The 10,618-nt window shown below is 40.1% G+C and overlaps 1 protein-coding gene across 1 annotated transcript in view; it reads left to right on the top strand.

The window, feature by feature from the left end:
- The first annotated feature begins 552 nt into the window (after positions 1-552).
- LOC117305038 (deoxynucleoside triphosphate triphosphohydrolase SAMHD1-like) overlaps positions 553-10,618 on the top strand; it is a 35,363-nt gene continuing 25,297 nt past the window's right edge. The window contains exon 1 of the mRNA XM_033789740.1: positions 553-658. The gene's annotated coding sequence lies outside the window, so the exon portion shown is untranslated. The remainder of the gene's footprint in view (positions 659-10,618) is intronic.

The raw sequence follows: 10,618 nt of genomic DNA, 5'->3' as shown, positions 1-10,618 counted from the left end.
AATTGACTCTCGAACTCTAATTCACCCTCCAAATAAAAACACCCCTAAACCAGGGTAATTTTCCAAAAGTCCAAGCGTCAATCTTTAAAAATGTCCCTACACCTCTCTGCAAATAGGACCATCTATTTCAGGGCACTATGTCATCCTAAATACCTCAAGTCTGACGTCAACAACCCCGGGGTCACAATTTAAGCAGTTTTACACCGTATCCATTTTCTTGGGCTCTAAAATGGTCGAAAATAGAATATCGTGGGCCAACAAAAACTAAATAGTACCGACGCTCTGTTTACTTCCTATTGGGGTGCACCAACAACTATGGTGGCCCTGAAGGGACATCAAACATATGTGATTAGGCACAAAACGTGAATATTTACGTAAATATTCACAATCTGGGCCTTAGTCTAAAATATTAACGTGAACATTTATGTGATTTTTTGTGAATCGGGACCAAAAAAAAACCGCAAATATTTACGCAAACATTTACGAAAATTTATATGTTTGATGTCCCTTCAGGTCCACCATACACAACGCCCGACCCGACCCATACAACTACAACTCTCACTATAAAAATCACATTAATATTTACAATCCCAGTGTCCTGTACAGACGTGTTCTCTACAGATCAGTACAAGTTTACCATTGTTTGACAACATTAAAGGTAGGACTATGTACTTCATCATTATTGACTTTTAACTTATCAGTAATATTTTTAGTAAGAATTACGAAATTTACTCTCATTTCACTATTGGGTTTCTTAATTCGTTTATTTCTAAATTTACGTTGATAATTCCGGCGGCGGACTGTGTGACACGCATCAATGTATAGTTCTTTGTTTGGTTATTGTATGAGTGGGGTCTCTACTCGACAAGCTGATACTTCTTGGAAACCTCCATCCTCACACAAAATCCTATTGTACTTGTGTTTTCTGAAATTTTACAGTATAATGTAAATTATATAATTTACTCTTTGTATGTTTGACACTATAAAAGAAATAAATGAATGAATTCTGTGTATGTTGGCGCGTCTGTCTTTTTCAATTTGAAGTATTTTCATCGATTGATCGGTGGAAACGAGACATGGAAACCAGAGGGTATTCATCAGACATACATAGAAAAAACCCGAACTGGAACGAAGTGGAACAAACAGTGGCAAGGACTTAACTCTGAATGAACTATAAACATAACCCAATGGCGTATTGATATAATTTATTATTAAATGTGTGGAGAATATCGCGTTCGCAATCATGGCATGGGTCTTTGTATGAATTCTCTCTCAATAGTTTATATCAGTAACGTTAAATTTAGTTGTTCTAGTTTTCTCATACAAGAAGAAACATCACTGTCTGTTTAATTTTGAGTTAATTACTCTCTGGCGAATGTTCATTCACAGTATATAGGATTATAGAAAATCCAACTGTTTAATTCATTGTAGCAGGCCAGCCAATGTGAAATTACACTTTGGACGACATAGTTTGTTAATGGCTGGCATCCATGCTAGATGTATGGATCATACGTTAATTAGTTCAATGTCAAGTACGCGCACACGTATCCCGTACGTGAACATAAGCGCGCCCGCCACGGTATGATTAAGTTAACTGGACGGCTTGAAATCTAGACTAGCTTGCCAGTAAAGTCTAGATTTCAAGCCGTCCAGTTAACTAAATCATACCATGGCGGGCGCGCTTTGGCGATTCAACCGCGCGTAGTACACTATCCAATATCAAGCACCATAGTCTTGGGCCAAGACTAACTACGGGTCAACCCTGGTAAGGTGCTTTATGGTAATGGTCAACCAGGGTTAGCTGCTTTATGTGTTGACCCCAAAAGTGCTCTCTGTGTTGACTAACGGTCAACCCGTGGGTAGCTGCTCTTTGCGGTGACTTATGTAATCTTGGTGCAAGACGTTTCTCGTTTCCTTTCACGCACAGGACGGCCAACTCACCAACAGCGCCCGCACTGACTCACCTGACTTAGTCCACCCACCGCCTAGTCTGGTTCCCAGACCCAAAAATCTCCGACTAGGTTCTGTCGAATTTAGGGTCCGGTATCACCCAAAATTACGTGATAAAAAAGGAGGAATTCCTCCTTTTTCGAAGTTATCCGAAATGTTCCGAATGTGTTGTCGTCAACATTCGGACAGTATCGTTGATGTTCGGAGGGGAATTATAATGTCAGTCCTGTCGGCCGTTGATCCAGGAGTTTTTATGCCAGCTATTGTTATTTGTTTGTTGATTTGTGCCTAAATAAAGCATTTGCAAAGCGATGCGACAAGTTCAAAATAAATAAACCTGGGAAATCGCTCCGGGATCTGGTAAGTTTCTGTCCTTTTTCTTCAAAAATATTTTTTCAAAGGTGTTTTGACTTGAGTGTTCATTAGACATTGATCGAGTATTAAAGTCACCTGGAAATATAATTTTTTTTTTCTTTCAAACATAAAACAATTTTTTTAGTAATTGTTTGTCACGATTTATATGTTTAAAAAATATATAAAGTTGTTATGGGGGCTGACTCCGCCTACCCCTTTTGTGACGTCAATCGAGGCAGACTTTGCAATGCGTATAGTAAACACACGTGCAAAGTACATGTACGTCCAAGTTGTGAGTTGCTACATTTCAAAAAGTGTTTTTCTGCATTCAGCAGCAATACACCTTGTCGGCATTGCCGGAAAAAAAACAAAAAAATTTTTTTTTGAAACGTACAAACTCACGACTTGGTCCGTACATGTACTTTGCAATTGTGTTTACTCTACGTATTACAGGCAAAGTCTGCCTCGATTGACGTCACGAACAGCGCCCTCTCGGTTCGGGGTCTACTCTTAAATTTGTAAATAACATAAGAACTGATTTTTTAAAACCTTAGTTAACTGTTTATTCACATTCCACTCATCAAAACACATATATTAGTGACAAAAGCTTTATTTTGAAAAAATACCACTTCCAGGTGACTTTAAGTTTCATGTTTTTGAAAGTGGTAAAAATGGGGAAAATCTGGTGACTAGCTGTCGAAATTATACGTGTTGAACCAGATTGTCATTAATTGCCGATCAAAATAATCTCGTAACCCTCCGGCCTGGCGGCCGTCGGAAGGAGGGTTACGTTATCGCAACTAGTGCAGACATGACCCCCGACCCTGACAAGTTGCGTCATGCTCTATTTTTAACCGTGGGTTATACCTGACCTAAGATTTTAAACAAGAGACGTCAAGGAATCTTTGGTCAGGGGACCAGACTACCCACCGCCCCGCGAGAATTGTTGCACCCATATAGTTATAGACCTTTCTTTTGTTTACAAACATTGGGGCGAAACCAGCGCATGCGCAGTTTCTGGTTGGCAAGTTACTTTATAAAATGTCGCCTGACAGTACATGGAGACTTTGGGCTTACAACTTAACAAGTCGCTATAGAATCGTACAGTAATTTTGTGAAGAATTTCAGATTCAGTATGTAGTCAGCGATGACAGTTGTGAGTGCTTGGGTTGTGATTAAAACAACTGGATATGTGGTTCTGCGCAACTGTGTGTATGCATGGCAGGGTAAGCCTCTCTGTCACGTTGACCTTGTTGACGTTCTTTATTAAACTTTTAACTTAGGCAAGCGGGCATTTTAAATTTGTATTTTCATTTAAATTGTTTTTAATTTCAAACTAGGCATAGGGCCTATCTCTGTTATTTTGGGGAACAGCGTGAAAAATACGTAGGGACCTACACGTATTTATACCGGACCACTGTTACTGTTAGTGTTCCTTTAGCCTAGTTGAGTAGTTACTTAGTACGTTGTTATTTTTGTTATATTCGAGAGCCATTGCGGTTTTTATTATGAAATATAATTGCAGTTGAATTGCAAATTGATAGCGGTCCAAATGTAGATCAGGGGAAGGGTAATTTGTTCAGTTCACAATCACATATTTTGGTAATTCAATTCAGTAACATTTATTTCAATGCTGTCATTCAAAAAAATAAAAATAAAAATTAAAAAGTTTCCTCAAGCAAACTCGCCCCACCGGCCAAACTATACATACTGTGGACAATCACTCCATATCCGGATGTACTCCTAGAACTATTGCGGTTTCGTCTGCAATCGTCTCCCATATTGCGGTTTCGTCTGCTATCGTCTCCCGTTACTGGAGACGATAGCAGATGAAACCGAAATAGTTCTAGGAGTAATCCGGATGATGGTAATCTAGCTTACTTGCCCACGAAAATGTCATCCTCGGGCAAGGTCACCCCAATAAACAATATATAAACAGATCATCTCCCAACGCCTGCTGCCTATTCACAATTATTTATTTTCAATTTCATCTATGAATGAAAATAATGTGTGTAAGCAAAATACCGCTTTTCATCCATGAACCCTTTAGTATTAAGCCATTTGACTCACACCACTTCCCAGTCATGATCTTTCCGAGTTTTCATTATAAAAAAACAAACACTTTAAGTTTGCTTCAGTGACCATGGCGACTTGAGAAATAATTTACAGTTAATCCAAGCCAGGGGGCGACTTTGCCGGGGGTCGACAATGCTAGGGGCGAAGCTTGCCAGGGGGCACTTTTGTTGAAGGTACATTTTTCGGGGCGGTCTTGTTTCCTAGGTTGAGAGTTGTCAATAGATGTAGATTTGGGCACGTAACCTATAGGCTACCAAATTAATAACAAGTCCTGCTTTTTCTTTTTGCTTTTTAATCAGCCTTGGAGAAGCGTGTAGTCTATATTGCGGCAATACTATTCAAGTTGGAGGCAGCAAATCGGCTGGAGTATACGACCCAGGCCTGCACTGAGAAAGCATCCATATGGAACCAAGATTTTCTCAAAAAACAGGGCTCGAACCATGTACTGTCAAAGATCTTCATTTTGTTAGGATTCAAGTACTTTTTCAAAATTATTTTTGTGACATTGTTCTACTCATTTCTCAAAAACTACAGCACCTCAGTAAGTAATATTTTAAGGGAGGCTTTCTACTATCATTATCTTCAAACTGTGGAAGTGTAATGTAAATTTGTGGACATTGTGTTTTGTGTTACAAAAGAGTACATAGACCCTTTAAACCACGTTATGACAGTTGTGGACAGATCAGGTCAGTAAAATCTGACGTGGATGTCACTTTAAAAGCCACTCTAGAAGTTAACCCAGACGCTTGTATATTTTCTCTCGTTCCAAAAGAAGATGATAAGGAAACAGTCACCTTCAGAAAATGAAAATAACATGAAAATTAGGCGGGAACAACAATAAAGAAGGTCCAACAATGAGATCAAGCTGTGTACACAAAAATATTAATTTCATTTTTTGAAACAGTTCAAATTGAAACAGTTCAAATAAATGTACAGTTTTTTAATATGTTTTAAATACATTTGTTCCTCAGAGAGGTTAAAGGCACTGGACACAGTTGGTAGTTACTCAAACTAATTGTTTAGCATAAAACTAACTTGGTAACAAGCAATTTCGTATTAAATTTTGATGGCGAAGAACCATTCAATGATCAATGTATCATATGAAAGTTGATAACTTTTCCTACCCCTACCAAATAGCAATGTACCACATTGAGAGGGGCTATCTCGCCTGTCCTGCAGTTGTGCATGGAACTATAAACTAATGATGAACCCACCACTCGGTGACCTACACCCTGGGCACCCTCGCATCTACATCCTGGAAGGGCATGTCCATGCCTGGGATGTAGGTTATCATGTGGTGGGTTCATCAGTTAATACTTCCATGCACAGCCGCAGGACAGATGAGATAGCCCCTTTAATTTGTGACCTTAAATTTTGACCAAACTATGGCAATGCATCTTTAAAAACAAATTTATTAGTGTATTACTTGCACATATTTTTTAACAAAGATAATTTATTCCACCTTTAATCTTGAAGTCTAAATATGTATAATTTTAACAAATTATATTTTACATATAAATAATTTATAATAAATAAATTTGGATAATATGAATAAATAATTTAAAACGAATACAACCGTGTTTGTATCCTGATTTGATTTGGTTGGTGAATGTGCATGCATGATCAATTACTGTAGGGCCTTTTTAGACATCATAGAAACAAATTGAAATCCACAAATATTTGATTTATTGTGTTGTAGCTGCAGCTGAATATCAAAATCAAACCTGCATCAACCCATAATAGTAATAACCAGTTTTTATGGAGTGCTTTTCACACCCATAGGGCGTCTCAAAGCACTTCCAACATTATTCCCCCTGGTCATCACTGTGCATTAATTCAGTTCTCAAACCATCTCAGCTCCATGAGAAGTATACAGCATGTGAAACAATAACAAATAATTGTACAACACTATGTGCTACTCGGCTAAATCAATCACAAGAACCATCTCTGCCATCACAGGTATCGATTTACCCTGGGTGGAGAGAAGCAATTAAAGTTAAGTGTCTTGCTCAGGGAAACAAGTGTCACGACAAGGATTCGAACCCACACTGCTGAACAGAAGCACCAGAGCTAGTCTATTTAAACCTTGTTTCCTCTTTACCCACATAATTCTATTTAACAAGTGTTGTGATGTAGAGTAGCTGTCTGTTTGTGCTCGAAGTTTGAGATCTGATGTGTGTTGTGTAAACAATTCAAAACAGTTGATTATTACTGTAGCTTTCCTCAATTTCATTTATTTCTTGAAAGCTTTTGGAAGATATCTTCTTGCTGTGTGTCTGTTAGGCCATGTGATCAATGGATTCAAGCAAGACGACATGTTTTTTATCCACAAACTAAATATTTAAGAAGCACTCGATCTCATCGTAAGCCTCCTTCTCCCGACTAGGCCATCCATCGACTTGTCTTGACCCCAAGTCGAGTTGGCCGATGGTTGAATAAATCATCCGTCGAGTTGTCTGAACCGTTGAGTTGTCTGAACCATTGAGTTGTCCGAACGGACGAGTTGTCCGGCGGACGAGTTGTCTGGTCTCCGTTCTCCTGGTCACAAGGCGGACATGGGTTCGGGTTATTACAATGTATCTTTAACAGGCTGACTAAATAATGGTGGTGATGAAGCTTTCCTGTCTAGTTTCTCCTTAGAGGGCTCTTGTGTTGTTGTTCCTGGTATTACTCCATTGCTGTATATAACAAATTAAAGAAGAAAACAAAATAAAAGGTTGTGATAACCTCTGTAGTAAAGCCTCAAAGTAGTATACAGAAAAAAAGTCTTATTCCATACATACCTATAAATTTGTTATTATAATGGAAGTGTAGGAATAATAACCTAAGGAATTTAGACCCTTTGTTCATTGTTTCCACCAGGTGTAGAACCAACCGATAACTAAACTAGCCTAATTCCTTCCTTAATTAATTACCTGAACAAAATTTTGAACATGTAAAAACTAAACGTTAAATAAACTAGGCCCCTTCCATTCTGACTTTTAAAACGATCAGTTTATTGGCAAGTGACGGTAACCCTTCTTTATACTTTGCGAGCAAAATGTGGATACATGAAAATGTGTGATACTCGTGTTGTGGGACTGTGTGTGAAAATGAAAGAAAAAATGCACTATTCTCTATATAATTCTCTAAACCAATATGAATAATCCAACCATCGAGGAAAACGCTAACTAACAAGATAGACTAGAGTCTGTACTTGCTAACAATAACACGGAAATAATGAATGATTTACCAGACACAAAGTGGTCACACCATGCATGCATGCATGCATATCCGGTCATCATCATGATCATGTCGTGAAGGTTGCCAATCTATCTATTCTATGCCTGTTCCGCTGGCGGACGTGTTTCGGCATCTATCCAAGCTTTATTTTGATTCTGAAACTTGTCAACTTCAGGGAAGCGAAAGAACTTTAACCCTTCTTTTGATCCGAACCAATTTTTGCAGCAACAGCGGCTAAGAACCATGATTATTCGACTGTAAAGTTCATATCTGTATACATTTACACACAAACAAACTTTTGCCAACCAAGATGGCGGAATTGTTTTGTCACGTGACTCGTGACGTGTCAAAAGAAAGGTCTATATATAAGAACTAGAGGGCGCACTGGCCTATGTACGGCGCCCCGGCATGCGCGCAGGCGGCCATTTTCTAAGTTGACAAAACAGCATAGAGTTATGAGTTATATATAACTCTATGCAAAACAGCCATCTCATAGCGTGTGTTTGTGATGCCATTTTGTCAGCCTTTAGTCAAGGTGCACGCGGCACATCGGATGGCACGCACAGCCCCATGTAACGCACAAAAAAAGACTATCACCGCGAGCGGCGAAGCCGCGAAGCGCCTTTACTTACTCGTTTTAGGACCCTATGTTTTTTTTTCCAACGATTTTGGTGGGAGAAAATGTAACAAATTTGCATCGAACGTTCTTGTGACGTCATGCAAGTAATTGTGGCTTCTTATTGGCCAGCAACTCACCACGCTAAGGCATTATGCATTACATTTTTCTCCCACCAAAATCGTTGGCAAATGTAAAGACAAACATAAGGCCCCAAAACGAATTGGTAAATGCGCTTCGCGGCTTCGCCGCTCGCGGTGATAGTCTTTTTTCGTGCGTTACATTTTTGGGGTGGTGCGTGCCATCCGGTGTGCCGCGTGCGCCTTGACTAAAGGCTACCATTTTGTAAGTTGAACAAACAGCCTCGCGTGAGTGTTCAATAAAAAAAACTCAAACGTGTATTTCATATTCAACGCGCGTACAGAATTGCGCGCTTGTCATCTTGCGGTCCCGTCGCGTTTGTGAAAGCAGCATCAACTGTGCGCCCTCTAGTTCTTATATTATATAACTCTATGGTTGTACCCCAGCAGCATATTTCACGAAACTTTGCGCAAGTGGACGAACGCAGTTGCGCAAAGTTTCGTGAAATCGGCTGCTCAGGTAACCAAAAATGATTACACACGGAGGATACATTAAATTGGGGGGGGGGGGGGGGGTAGGGGTGCCCCCTGAAGAAGAAAACACAAAGGAAACTTAGAGTTGGTTGACTCTCTATAAATACTGTTCTATTTTTCAAGACATTAGATAGAAATGATACATTACAAGTAAAATACAAAACTGAATAACTAAACTCAAAAGCATAAGAACATTAATAACATATTCTGAAAACACTCAAAGACTTGGCTAGTCTAGTCTCGTGGGGCGGTGGCCGTGGGTGGACAAAGTCAGGTGAGTCGGTGCGGGCGCTGTTGGTGAGTTGGCCGCGCTGTGCGTGAAAATAAAACGAGAAACGTCTTGCACCAAGGCTACGACTATTAAACGGTCAAACATAGTTATCTGCTTTGTTGTGACCACGGGTCAGCCATGGTTAGTGGTGACTAGAGGTCAACAAAGGTTAGTTGCTTTCCTTGGCTACAATTCGGTTCATCACAGTTAGCTGCTTTGTGGTACTAAGGGTCAACCTTGGTTAGCTTCTTTGTGGTACTTAGGGTCAACCTTGGTTAGCTGCTTTGTGGTACTAAGGGTCAACCTTGGTTAGCTGCTTTGTGGTACTAAGGGTCAACCTTGGTTAGCTGCTTTGTGGTACTAAGGGTCAACCTTGGTTAGCTGCTTTGTGGTACTAAGGGTCAACCTTGGTTGCTGCCTTGTGGTACTAAGGGTCAACCTTGGTTAGCTGCTTTGTGGTACTTAGGGTCAACCTTGGTAAGCTGCTTTGTAGTACTAAGGGTCAACATTGGTTAGCTGCTTTGTGGTACTAAGGGTCAGTCAACCTTGGTTAGCTGCTTTGTGGTACTTAGGGTCAACCTTGGTTAGCTGCTTTGTGGTACTAAGGGTCAACCTTGGTTAGCTGCTTTGTGGTACTAAGGGTCAACCTTGGTTAGCTGCTTTGTGGTACTAAGGGTCAACCTTGGTTAGCTGCTTTGTGGTACTAAGGGTCAACCTTGGTTAGCTGCTTTGTGGTACTAAGGGTCAACCTTGGTTAGCTGCTTTGTGGTACTAAGGGTCAACCTTGGTTAGCTGCTTTTTGGTACTAAGGGTCAACCTTGGTTAGCTGCTTTGTGGTACTAAGGGTCAACATTGGTTAGCTGCTTTGTGGTACTAAGGGTCAGTCAACCTTGGTTAGCTGCTTTGTGGTACTAAGGGTCAACCTTGGTTAGCTGCTTTGTGGTACTAAGGGTCAAAATTGGTTAGCTGCTTTGTGATACTATAGGGTCATTCAACATTGGTTAGTTGCTTTGTGGTACTAAGGGTCAACATTGGTTAGCTGCTTTGTGGTACTAAGGGTCAACCTTGGTTAGCTGCTTTGTGGTACTAAGGGTCAACCTTGGTTAGCTGCTTTGTGGTACTAAGGGTCAACCTTGGTTAGCTGCTTTGTGGTACTAAGGGTCAACATTGGTTAGCTGCTTTGTGGTACTAAGGGTCAGTCAACCTTGGTTAGCTGCTTTGTGGTACTAAGGGTCAACCTTGGTTAGCTGCTTTGTGGTACTAAGGGTCAGTCAACCTTGGTTAGCTGCTTTCTGTGGTGACTAACGGTCAACCATGGTTAGCAGTTACAGTTACCAATAAGCGAACATTTTGTCCAGCAACTTTGTACAACGACATATCTGGGCTTAACAAATTCTGTGCCCACTGATCGCTAATATCGAGTATGAAAAATAATTATTTTTCAGTAGCAATATATTTATTCTGTGTTCTATTTAGCCTTGCTGTATATGTACAAGGGAAATCGTCAAATGTCAT

The sequence above is a fragment of the Asterias rubens genome, chromosome 22 (genome assembly GCF_902459465.1).
Source record: "Asterias rubens chromosome 22, eAstRub1.3, whole genome shotgun sequence".
Classification (NCBI taxonomy): domain Eukaryota; kingdom Metazoa; phylum Echinodermata; class Asteroidea; order Forcipulatida; family Asteriidae; genus Asterias; species Asterias rubens.
The sequence above is the reverse complement of the archived record's forward strand: the minus strand, read 5'-3'. Positions and strand labels throughout refer to the sequence as shown.